Source organism: Carassius carassius, chromosome 11, assembly GCF_963082965.1.
Source record: "Carassius carassius chromosome 11, fCarCar2.1, whole genome shotgun sequence".
NCBI lineage: Eukaryota > Metazoa > Chordata > Actinopteri > Cypriniformes > Cyprinidae > Carassius > Carassius carassius.
This window is the reverse complement of record NC_081765.1, coordinates 12,001,710-12,015,406: the sequence shown is the minus strand read 5'-3', so window position 1 is coordinate 12,015,406 and position 13,697 is coordinate 12,001,710. Positions and strand designations below refer to the sequence as shown.

Sequence of the window (13,697 nt, the reverse complement as noted above, 5' to 3'; positions counted from 1 at the left end):
GAGCTGGGTTTCCACATGATTGTGTGTGTTAGGCAGTGTAATATCTGTTGTTAAGAGTGTGTGTTTGTGTATCACAGCAGCAGAATGAGGTGCATTTGGCAGTCCACACAGGCCTCCATCTGTCTGCAAGATGTAAAACATCCTAATGGGTCCCATCCTCCACCTGAGGCTATACATACCTTACCCTCCCGTAGAGCTACTCCATCTCTCTGTCACATACACACACATAGAAGCTATACAGTTCTCCTGTGGTGCTAAATCATCAGCTCACACTATACCAGTAACTTACCACAAAACACTAAACAACGTGCTGTAAAAAAAATATAAAACACGGTGAAACACAAAGTGAACCCAACTCACAACTGATTCCAATGAAGTCTGAGTTGCTAAGTAAACATGTGATATCACTCTACTGAGCATAAACACACATTGTAGACACAAGCAATGGGTAAAATCATCAAAAGAACCAAAAAGTTCCTAACAGTAGAAGTATTTACTAGTATTTACTATACTAGTATTTCTGATGTCAACTAGCAACAGCAGTTTAGCTGACCAGTCTCTCACATCTCTAGTTAGTTTGAATGTGTAAAAAATGCTAATGGTAAAAACCTGCTAACTGGTTAATGGCAAGTTTCCAAACTATATGTGACCCTGGACCACAAAACCAGTCTTAAGTGTCAATTTTTCATAACTGAAATTAATACATAATCTGAAAGCTGAATAAATAAGCTCAGACAATATTTGGCCGAGATACAACTATATGAAATCTGGAATCTGAAGGTGCAAAAAAATCTCAATACTGAGAAAATCACCTTTGAAGTTTTCAATGGAATTCTTAGGAATGCATATTACTAATCAAAAATTACGTTTTGATATATTTACAGTAGGAAATTAAAAAAATATCTTCATGAGTTTTGGCATAAAACCCATGCAATGTTTTTTTTTTTTTGTTTTTTTTTGTTTTGGCTATTGTTAAAAATATACCCCAGCAACTTAAGGCTGGTTTTGTGGTCCAGGGTCACATATATGGTGAAAAATAGATCTAAATGGACATTTTATGTAATTTTGTAACAAAATTCTGTTAAGATTCTAGAATTAAAAATGAAATCATCTACATACAGGCATAAAAACTTTTTTTAGTACTTTAGTCTGATGGATTTCAATGTAGGCATGTAAATCCTAAAATGTTGCTACCGTTTTTACAATAAATTTCACATTATTATTATGCTTTTGGTTTTACAGTGCATACTGATTACCATCAGAAAAGGCTAACAGACAGTACACAACCTAATAAGGGTGTGCTAAAACAACAGAATGAGGGAAATAATAGTGTTATTGTATAACTCTTTTGAAATAAATTTTCAAAAAACTATACATTTTGAAAGGAAGGGCTAGATCTAAACATCCTGCCTTTGAAGGCTAAGGACTGAGAAACAGCATGACATAAAAGGTTGATTTTCCTCTTTTGTCATATGTTTATCAGTGAGCTGCAGGGACGTATCCTGGCTTAATGTCCCAGATTTGCAGCACTGCTCTAACCCACAGTTACAGCTAACACCAAATCAACACTGCCTCTATCAGCAGAATGGACAATATCCAGTGACTCCCACTGGGCACTAAATAGTGGCCAATAACACTGAATCAGAGCCAGGCAAAGAACAAAATACCATCCAAACTGCCCAGCTAAAGATTTACCAGGCACAAATAACACTGAGATGGAAAACAGAAAAGGTAACTGAGCCAGAAAATAAACATTTCATCTAGTCAGAGACAATGTCTAAGGTTTCTGACCTCAGATAAGAGATTTGTGTTCAGTATCAAAGAACCCGAATGGTGTCTATAGCTGCACTGGCTGACATTCAAATTTAACAAATCTTCATTTGATAGTACATAGACTGAAATACCTCAGCCTCTCCTGGTTTAAAGAAATAGCTCTCCCAAAAATGACAACTGCATAATTTATTAATTCCAAACTGTCTTCGGTTCTTTTTGAAGCTTGTAAAATGAAATTTTATTAATAAGATTCGGGAGGAGCGCGTCAGATACTTAGCCTAATCAACACAGGTGGACCATAATCAAGTAATCAATCCCATAGTATAAATATCGCTGACTTCCCTCTATCCATTGACGGTTTATCAGCATGCTGGTTCACTTCGTCTGTCACCTTACCACAGACCCAATTTTCGTACCAACGAAGAGAGCTACACAGGAGATTTATAAGACCTGCTGCTTTTGCCGGACCCGAGATCATTTCTACCCAGCCAAACACGGCCGTTGAGCAGCATTAAGCGTCATCGTGACAGCTGCTCTCATCACCAAGCCACACGTCGTGGCCAATAGAGTGTGCAAGCTCCGAGCTCGCCTTGCTCGACACAACTATCGTGCCGCCCGAGACCGAGCTCTCCCCGAGCGCTGGATTGCAACAGAAAGAACCCAACCAGCCCGGGTCGAACCCCAGTTCTCACCGCGGCTCAGCCTTTCACCCCGGCGTTCCGGCCGAGTGGCAGTTTGAGGCCGCTTCCTCTAGCGGCGCAGACCGCGCAACGTTAACCAATACATTTTCAGACGAAGACGCTAAAAACAGGTTCTTCTTTTTCTTCATTGGATTTTTACTGCAGTTAGCATCCAAGTGTTGCATCTAAAAGCAGGTTCGCGGCTAAAGCGGCTCGTAAGTCTATGGATAAAAGAGTCTCTGCTAAATGCTTAATTTAATTTTAAATTTTAATTTCTATGCAAGTTTTCTGGTAGGACCAAATAATTTAGGGACCTATTTCACCATTCACCGGTATGATCACTCAAAATTCATCTAAAACGCATCCGCCATAGTGTTTCAACGCAGGATAGCAAGTGTGAGTAAAATAAAAAAAAAAAAAAAAAAAAAAAAAAAAATTTTGCCTTCATAATCTTTAATCAAAATCTGAAAATTCCCCTCCCCTCTGCATTGGAGGACCTTCACCGATGACATAGGCTTGAGGAATTTGGTGTCTGCTTAATCCGTAACCACGCCCCTCAAACTGACACTGACAGTAGACAGGCTGCCTGTGTGTGGCGAGCATTGACAGCACGTGAAAGGAGAGATGGCAAGGAGGTGCATTTTTGTAAATGATCCTCCGTGTGTTCCTGTTCTCATCTTCCTCCTTTTCCTGCTGAAAACTAAATTGCGGTGATTGAGGTGGCGAGTAATCCTCAACAACCGATTGTAAACTTGCATTTAGATCTGCCTCCATTTTTTGAATTAAACACCTACTTATCTAGGTGCTAGTTGGAAAATAAGCCACGCCCACTACTTTCCTCATTTATTATTCCGTTTCTCTCGGAAATACGTCACAACACTGGAGAAAAGTCGTTTGCAACTTCCGTTTCACGGGGACTTTAAGGACCGTAATACGAAAAAACTGGCAAGTAAACATCTTTAGAAACCACTTGGAAGCGAATAGCACATAACTGCCATTAACCCATTTGCTTGCAAGCATCGCCAACTGCCCCAGTTTATTATCGTTCATTTTCACAGCACGTTAAACATCACTCTCTTACTTGATCTGGATAAACCCTGCATCAATTGAAAGCCAATTGACCAATATTTCGATAAAACATAATTTCAGTGACAGTTATTCAGTAATTATGCCAGGAAAACGATTCCTATTCCTGAACGGTAAACGTCGAAGTGTTAGCCCGTGGACAAATGTTGATCATGGATCTAGTCAGAAAGAATCATGAGCAGAAACTTCTTTATTTTGGGTATGTAATTTCTGTCTCCATGCCAAAAATGGGGGGTGACTGGTAAGGGGTTAACGTTACTGCTGTAATCATGTCTTTCGGTACAACGTCCTACAAGACTAAACATGCTTCATCGTTTCCAAAAGCCTCTGTTTCCACAGTCCATACTACAACGTGAAAACAGCGTTCCAAACGTATCCGCTCGGGAGACCGTCTAAAGAGCCCGGAGGCCAAACGAGAGGAAAGATGCTTTTCCAACAGGAACCTAATAACGTGGACAATGCTTGAGGAATTGTCAAATCAGGCAACCAATTGCTGAGCTGGTGACACAGTAGGCTACCCATTCATTTTTAGCTTGCCCCATCAAATGTTACTAACCCTTTTTTACTCTTCCCACAGCCAACATCTACAGCAGCCGAAGCAAGTAGACTTGCACGTACCTCCTCACTGCTGCAGCAGTGTCTGCTCCCGCAGGAGCCTTTCCTATACCTCATCACTGCCGCAGCAGTGTCTGCTCCCGCAGGAGCCTTTCCTGTATCTCCCCACTGCCGCAGCAGTGTCTGCTCCCGCAGGAGCCTTTCCTATACCTCCTCACTGCCGCAGCAGTGTCTGCTATATTTAATGCCAGTTTATCAGTACGTCCGAAAAATATATATATTTTTTTCGATTATTGGTGATTCCATAGGCTTTTTCGTGCACCTGCATGGTTAAAATGGCAAATAGTAAGCTCAGACAAGTATAAAGTATCTTTCTCTTACTCCATCCATGCACGATTACATCGTCGATATGTACCATCGATCTCATGTGCTGACAATATGACAATTCGACAACGACCACATCGCCGATACATGGCACCTATTTGGGGTACACTGGCACAGGAAATCCAATTTATTTTTGCACGCTTAATTTCGAATACACCGGATGCCGGCCATAGCCTCCCGGCCAGATAACCTTACCTTTTTCTATCCTATGGCCGGAAAGGCTTCTCTCTTCGATGCCAGGAGTTTGAGCTCCCATCGGATGCCGACGAAAGCCTCCCGGCCAGACAACCTCACTTTTTCCATTCTGCGGCCAGCAAGGCTTACCCGTTCGTTGCCAGGAGCTCACACTCCCATCGGACGTAGGTGAAAGCCCCCGGCTACCCTTTTGCCATTCTGTCTTACGTACGGAGAGGTTTACCCATCCAATGCATGGAGTCAAGGCTCCCATTGGACGTAGGTGAGAGCTTCCCGGCTAGACAACCTTACCTTTTCCGTCCTTTAGCCAGCGAGACTTAACCGTTCTATTCCGGGAGCTAAGCTCCAGTCGGCCGAAGGTAAGAGCCTCCCGGCTGGACAACCTTTCCATCCTTGGCCAGCGAGGCTCACCCATTCGATGAGAGTGCTCCCATCAGACGCTGGCGAGAGCCTCCTGGCCAGCCAACCACGACCATTCCACGTGGTTTAGGTTACAAAACCTACAAGCAAGCCGTTCGATGCCGCAGGTACCAAACACACAAATAAACCCTCCCTCCTTCCTACGGTCGTCAAGGCTTACCCGTCTCTTGCCGTGAGTAGCAAACTCCCATAAGACGCCGACGACAGCCTAACGACCACACAAACTTACCTTTTCCATCCTACGGCCTGCGAGGCTCACCCAGTTGTTTTTGGGGAACAGGAAGTCCCCGTTGGATGCTGGCAAGAGCCTCCTGGCCACCTATCGTTACCTTTTCTGTCACACATTCGGAGAGGCTTACCCGTTCGATGCGTGTGCTCCCTTCGGACGCCGGCGAGAGCCTCCCGGTTAGACAACCTTACCTTTTCCTTTTCTATGGCCAGCGAGGCTTACCCGTTCGATGCGCGTGCTCCCTTCGGACGCAGGCGAGAGCCTCCTGGACAGACTTGCTTTACGTTTCCATTCTACGGTCGGCGAGGCTTACCCGTTCGATGCGTGTGCTCCCTTCGGACGTCGTAACAGTCTCACGGCCACGCAACTTCCCTTTCCATTTGACGATAGGCGAGGCTTAACCGTCCGGCGCTACGAGTCTCGTCCTCTCGCCAAATCCTGCAAAAAAAAAAAAAAAAAAAAAAAAAAAAAAAAACCCAACAACTCTCAGCTACCCTCACATCTTTTAACCCCACTTGGCGAGGCTTACCCGTTCGATGTTCTGAGTTTACTGCCCCATCGGATGCCGCGAGAGTCCTCCCAGTCGGGTTTTCCTTTCCACTCTCCCCGTCCGGCGAGGCTTACCCGTCTGATGCGTGTGCTCCCTTCAGACGTCTGGCGAGAGTTCTCCCGGTCGGGCCTATGCTTGCCGGCCGCAAGTGAGTCTCATCCATCCGATGCCGTGAGTCGGGATCTCCCTTCGGATGTCGCCAGAGTCCTCCTTGTCGGCCAGCCCAAAGCTTTTTATCTGCCAAACCGAGAGGACCCAGACGTCCGTCATTCTGAGTCTCAATCTCCTGTCGGAGGCTTCATGGGCCCTCTCGGTCAGCTTTAGGCCCTTCGCCCACTGAATAGCAGGGGCTATCAGCCAGTAGGGCCCGTACGCCGACACCGTGACCTATTCCGGTCGAGGCAACTCGGGTCCTCCCGGTCGGGCACCACAACCACGCTGCTCCTCCTCATCGGCCGGTAGGGCTCACCGTTCCAATGCCACAAGCTCCAGTTGAGCATCGGCTCGAGCCCTACCGACCGGGCGCCAACAACTACGTAGTTCACTAGCTGCAGCCGGTAGGGCCTACTCTCCCAATGCCCAGGTCACTCCCTCTGGAGTACGTAGGCCCTTCCAGCCCGCCAACGAGACGACTTCTCAGGAAACCAAATCAGCCCCCGCCAGTACTGTATGATTTTTGGGGGGGACATTCTTTAAACTGGCGGCTGTCCTCTTGTACATTTGCTTTTTGGGGGGCACTCTAGGTTCGGGCCATTCCCGAGCTCGGAGCCCTTCCCCGGACAGCACGCCAAATACGCATACCATACCTCAGCTAATTATATGTAAGCGTGAACTAGTGAAATGAAATTTTATTAATAAGATTCGGGAGGAGCGCGTCAGATACTTAGCCTAATCAACACAGGTGGACCATAATCAAGTAATCAATCCCATAGTATAAATATCGCTGACTTCCCTCTATCCATTGACGGTTTATCAGCATCCCTCCTCCACACCCTCTCCTCACTTTGAGTTCACTTTATAAATAGACGGGGAAGGGGGGTACTCTAGGTTCGGGCCATTCCCGAGCTCGGAGCCCTTCCCCGGACAGCACGCCAAATACGCATACCATACCTCAGCTAATTATATGTAAGCGTGAACTAGTGAATTAACAGCAAACATGTCTGTAAGAACATAAAGGTGTATGAATGATGACAATGATAATGGCATTTTTTTTTCTAGATGAACTATCCCTTTAAAAGCTCTAAATTAAGACCGTTTCTTCAGTGAGAGTCATTTCAAGCACTTGGAAACACTGATTTACAGTCGGTGGGGCTAGAGGTCAAGTTCCTCAAGAGGCGTTTCAGCTAGTCTGTACTCACCTGCTCTTAACCTTTGAGCTCAGACATCACAGTTACACATAATGCTAATTGAAAAGTGCAGTCAATATTTTCCATTGATCTACAGAATGCTTCAGATGATTTAGTTGCAGGTTTAAAAAAGAAATAAAAAAACTTATTGAGGACAAATACGAAAGGAATATAAGAAGAGATAAAAAGAAAAAAAAAGTGCTTGAAAAAAAGTTCTTAAGGTACAACAACAAAATGAATTATGCAGTCTATCGTCAAACCAACTAAAATAGCACAACTGGTAGAGATTATTCTCTTGGGAAAGTAATTCATTCATAACTTATTCATCCTGAATCAGTTTGGACTCAGTGTGTAGATTATGGGAATGCTTTGTTTCAATTTAAAAGTCTCCAGTCTACTCCAGTGGAGACTGTGATACATTTTTTCCCCCTCAGGATTCTTTGTCGAATATAAAGTTTATATTTTAATATGTGTTTAATCTTTACCATTTTGATCAATTTAATGCAACCTTGTTTAATAAAAACATGTAATGATCGGGACACAGGAGACGAGAGATCCAAGAGCAGTGTGTGTTTATTGGGTAATCCAAAAATCAGAATCAAAACAAGCAGGGGGTCATAACCAAAAATCAGTCCAGAAACAAACAGGAACAAGTAACTCGAAACACAAGGAACGCGAGGAAACCAGGTGACGGAAAATAAGGACTCCATGACACAGAGAGAAAACAGACAGGTTTAAATAGACAGGATAATGACGATGAAAGTGAATACAGCTGAGTGCAATTAACAGGTGTGCAATTACCGTGATGAAGGGACAAGGCTTTGTGGGAAATGTAGTGCCTGCGGTGAGGTGCCTATGGGGAAGTGAGACCACTAGTGGACACCCAGGGAAACACAGACCAGATACCGTGACAAAACTTTTATCTTTCTTTCTTTCTTTCTGTTAATCTTATCCCAAACTTGAGAAACTGTTTCCAAAATACATACATACATAAATACATAAAATTCAAACTTTTGCCTGGTAATGTATGAACAGGCCTTTCTTTTTTACTCACTAACCCAAAAGGCTCCCAAAGAATATAGGCATCTGGGTGGGTTTCTATAGATGCACAACCCCACAATAAAGGTCATGTTGAGCAAAGACTCGTCTGTTACCCCGGACAGCACTGTAAAAAAAAGCTATGCATGAGTCTTCACATTCCCTGGACCTTCAAAAAGTTGTTTTGTGGAGAATTGTTCTTTTATCAACACATTTTCAGTCTATTTAATCCATGGATATTTGGCCTGCTCAGGGTGACAGGGCAATCTCACGGCAAAAGGTTCTGGGTTACGTCTGCTTTGAGCGAAGGCTGTGTCACATTCTGTGCCAAGCAGCATCACCGCACGGCTCTCGAAACCACATCTCTAATCCTCGCTGCCTGCCAAATATAAATAAATAAAACTATGGTGGTTTTCAATAACCTTTACTTCCCTCAACCCATCAACCACTGACAAGCCAACACATAAACGCTTATCTCCACAGAACAACAGTGAACATTAAAATGATTGTATGAGCGTGGGAGGAGAGCTGGCCGCTGTGGGGGCACTGGCAGACTCTCGGCAGACACACACGGAAGAGGAAAAACAGTGGGATCAGGCCGAGTCAGACCGTGTCGGATTAACAGAAGCAAGAGCCGTATCGTAGCCCGCACTTCCTGATGAGTCAAAACGGTTCACCTTGAGAAAGACACCAGCTGAATCAAGTTCCCCGGATGTTTTCCTCTCTTCGCTGTTTCTATTTCTCTCTCTCCGCATGTTGCTGTAACAGCATGGTGCGCTTTTCAGTTTTCCCGGCAGTCATCCAAATTAAAACAATTATAGAGCTAATTGCCCGTTAGGTGGAGCCTGCCGGGGCGTCCATGCTCTGATTTGTAGAATCACTCATGCGGGTTGTCCTCCACTGGGATGGAGCCGCATTGACTTGCTGGTTCCAGAGCCAGTGCCGGCTGGCCGGACAGCCGATTGACAGGCAGATGGGCAGGGTTTGGCACAGGTGCCCACCGTGATGCAAATTAGGCCTGCCACAGTGTGTAGACAGGGGAGATTGAGCGCTGTGACACAGAGACGGCAGGCCATATGGAGCTGAGGCTGACTGCTCTGTTTACCAGTGGTTGAAGTCAGTTATACACATGCAAGTGGGCTGAAACATTTTCGACCATGCGCGTAAGCCAACAGAGCGTCCCACAGTAGCTCTGGCCAAAATTCTGTGACACGACATGTGACCGACCAATGCCCCATCACTGCAGTTTAGCATGTGCGTCAAATCAACAGTCATCCATCATGACCTTTACATGTGTGGGAGAAACTGATGAAAGTGTGAGAGAAAATATATGAATTCATTCACCCTCACATCGTTCCAAACCTGGCTTTCTTTCTTCGGTGGAATACACGATAAACATTCTTTGAATTAAATTACAATAAACAGGGACTGGAGCTTTCAAGTTTCAAACAAAACCCAAAACACCATAAAACAGGGGTCACCGAACTTGGTCCTGGAGGGCCGTTGTCCTGCAGATCTTAGCTCCAACCCTAATTAAACACACCGGAACCAGCACATTCATACATGTTGTAGATCTGATTTACAAAACTGAATTATTTGTTAACCAAACTGACTCAGTAATCCAGTAAATCAGTGAATAAAAATATTTTGGACTATTTATCACAAGAAATTATTGCAAGACTTCAGAATAAAATGTATGAGTCAAATGGATCTTTCATGCTATTTTTCTGGTGCTTTTGTGTCTTTTTGAAGCTTGAAAGCGTCAGTCTCCATTCACTGTATTTGCATGAAAAAAGGAGTGAACAGAATATATTTCAAAACATTTTATGTTCCACAGAAGAAAGAAAGTAATACAGGTTTGGAAAAAATATAAAAAATTTTTTTGAGTAAATTTATTTGAACTGTCCCTTTAGGAGAGACACACAACAACAAAGACAGAAGAGAAGAGGGACGGACAAAAGAAATATAAACACAAAGAACAGGGGTCTTACCTCAGCAAACCGAATCCTTTCTTCTTGGACTTCTTATCCAGCTCATCACCGACTTCCTCTGATTTCTTTTTCTCTCTCTCCTTCCCTTTGCTTTTCAACTTGTCTTTCTTGTCTTTACCTTCAAACCGCATAGTCCTATATTTCAGTTAGGGTCATGAAAATATAAAAGATCTCCTCAGAGAATTTTTTTTTCTTCTTTTTTTCTCAGCTAATCTGCCCTGGACCATCAAAAAGTTACTCACATTATCATAATCAGAAGGAAAAATAAAAAAGGGACACGGATAACTGGAAAGAGAGAGGGGAGGAAAGATAAGCATAGAAAAAGTGACAAAATAAGCTTGGGTAACTGAGGAACCTGCTGACATAACCATCTGTTACTGGCTATTCACTGTGTGGCACTGTGTGTGTGTAGGTGTGTGTGTGTGGCGATCAATCGCAGTTGCATTATGTGTCTGCGCTCTGAGGTTTGTCAGATGGTAGCGGCAGTGCTGGGAGCAGATGTACGTTTACCAGTCCACCTCAGAGATGAGGAGACGTGTGAAAAAGCATCAGTCTTTCATAAGCCTCACAGCACCCATCTTCCTAGCCCTCCAATTGTAGCTATGGGGAAGGTCCAGACAGCCCTGTACACTAGCACTTATTGATGGCTAGTTGAAAGGTATCGTACAGGCCAAAATATGACAAGGAAAACCACAAAGAAATTAGCGAAGGAACAGACAAGAGCGATCTGGGTTTGGAACCAAAAGATTGCAAGTACTGGTCAACCAATATGTTTTAAATTACATTGACAATTACTTTTTCACAACATTTCTCAAAGGCTTTTGAAAAAGCTATTGGGATAATTGATGATACAAGTTGGAATTACCAAACCTTTTAACTTGCAAACCTGGTTAATCGACCAATTGACGTTCAATTAACAGTTCTTGCACGTGCATTCTTCCATTGATGCAAATGTATCAATAATTAACAGTGTTTTCTGAACGATTGACTTTTATGAGCCGGGCTTGTTAGTGAATCCAAACACAGAACGCAACTGGTGTACTCCAGTCTGTGAACTAATTACTTTAACAAGCTTTTCACATGATATCTTTTATTTAAAAGATACATATTACAAGCAGTAATTATAGTTATAGTAAATAGTATATGAAATATAAAAAAATACAATGTGTTGTCATTTTTCTTTTTATTATAATTTAATACAGAAATGGTTAACCAGGGGGCCTCAATAAGTCTTAAAATTATTAAAATTTTGTAACAAACCTCATGAAAAGGCTATCTAATCTAATCAATTTTTTTTTTTTTTTTTATAATTATCATCACTGTGTACTTGAGTCAGACACTAAGTCAAAATTACTGCAGGTTAGGACTGTTCCTGTAACATTACATGGTATTAAACTCCACTTGATTTGGTTTGGTGGTGATACACAATACAATACATTCAATATGACTCTGTTTAACCAGTTCCATCTTGAATGACAGAGATAAAAAAAAATGGTAAACAAAAATATAAGCATGCAAAAATCTGAGTTGGTTCTTCTGAGGCTTAGTCCAAGGCCAACATCAGCATCTGTTTCCCCATGGCCTGATTTCTACATAAACAAATGCCGATCCGCTGTTTAAACGAGCATTGAAGCGGCTGGCTCGTTAATGACTGTACAGCCGCCCTATTATTCAGAGACACAGAGAAGCCTCAAAGGCCTGCTCCAGCTCCCACTTCTCTAATATGCATCAGAAAACTCTTTTGTTCGGACCAGTGCAAAGGCTTATTGTAAATATCAATCTGCTGAACACAATGTCGAACGCTGGAGAAAAAAATAGTGAGGAAGGATAAAGAAAAAAGGGGAGATATTTCTCATCATGCTTGCATCTCAATATGAAAACACTTTAAAAAAGCAAGGCTTGAGGACTTAGAGAGCAGTACCTATGCTCTGAAAGCCTTACATAATAAAGCTATAATGGTACTTCTGTGAACTCAAAGTGAAATAATGGAAACCATTTCAAAGGGAAAAAATTCCCATCCTTAAATGCCTGTCTGTTGATCATCCTCACTGATGTATGGCCTTTGATATTTATATGGGTTCTTCTTCATGTGAGAAGACTGCATCCTCGTAATTTTCTCTTTAGGGTGGCGCGGCTTGCTACTGGAAGTTACAGGTTCGATCACTATCATATAGTTACAAGTTACTTGTTCGATCACTATCATATATCTTCTATATATTTTGGGATAATTTGATCATGCTTTCATTTTTTCAAGACTGTAGTACTCTACACTAACCAATATTATCATATATAATCATATAAGGACATAAGAAAAAAAAACGAAGGACTAAAAAAGGATGGAAATGTTTCAGTGACATACCCTATATATACATATACCGTACATATAAAGGCTTAATTGCATTGAATATGCACTGAAGTTTACTTCAAATCCAAAAAAAAAAAAAAAATATATATATATATATATTAGATAATAAAATATATATGAAACTAAATATATATATATATATATATATATATATATATATATATATATATATATATATATATACACACACACACTCAATGGACACTTTATTAGGTACATCTTGCTAGTACCGGGTTGGACTCCCTTTTGCCTTCAGAACTGCCTTATTTCTTTGTGGCATAGATTCAACAAGGTGTTGGAAACATTCCTCAGAGATTTTGGTCCATATTGACATAATAGCATCACTCAGTTGTTGCAAATATGTCGGCTGCACATCCATGATGCGAATCTCCATTCCACCACATCCTAAAGCTGCTCTATTGGATTGAGGTCTGGTGACTGTGGAGGCCATTTGAGTAAAGTGAACTCATTTTCATGTTCAAGAAACCAGTCTGAGATGATTTGAGCTTTGTGACATGGTGCATTATCCTGCTGGAAGTAGCCATCAGAAGATGGGTACACGGTAGTCATAAAGGGATGGACATGGTCAGCAACAATACTCAGGTAGGCTGTGGCATTTGAACAATGCTCAATTGTTACTAAGGAGCCCAAAGTGTGCCAAGAAAACATCCCCCACAACATTACACCACCAAAAGCAGCCTGAATCATTCAGACAAGGAAGGCCTGTGTGAATTGTAGCATCTGTTTCCTGTTCTTAGCAGACAGTAGCAGCACTCAGTGTGGTCTTCTGCTGCTGTTGCCCATATGCTTCAGGGTTCGACGTGTTGTGCGTTCAGAGATGGTATTCTGCATACCTTGGTTGTAACAAGTTGTTATTTGAGTTAGTTACTGTTGCCTTTCTATCATCTCTATCCAGTCTGCCCTCTCCTCTGACCTCTGACATAAACAAGGCATTTTCGTCCACACAACTGCCGCTCAATGGATATTTTCTCTTTTTCAGACCATTCTCTGGAAACCCTAAAGATGGTTGAGTACGAAAATCCCAGTAGATCAGCAGTTTTTGAAATACTCAGACCAGTCCATCT

At 42.5% G+C, this 13,697-nt stretch overlaps 1 pseudogene; it reads right to left on the bottom strand.

The window, feature by feature from the left end:
• Positions 1 to 13,697, bottom strand: part of LOC132152577 (partitioning defective 3 homolog B-like) — a 340,755-nt pseudogene that overhangs the window by 124,817 nt on the left and 202,241 nt on the right.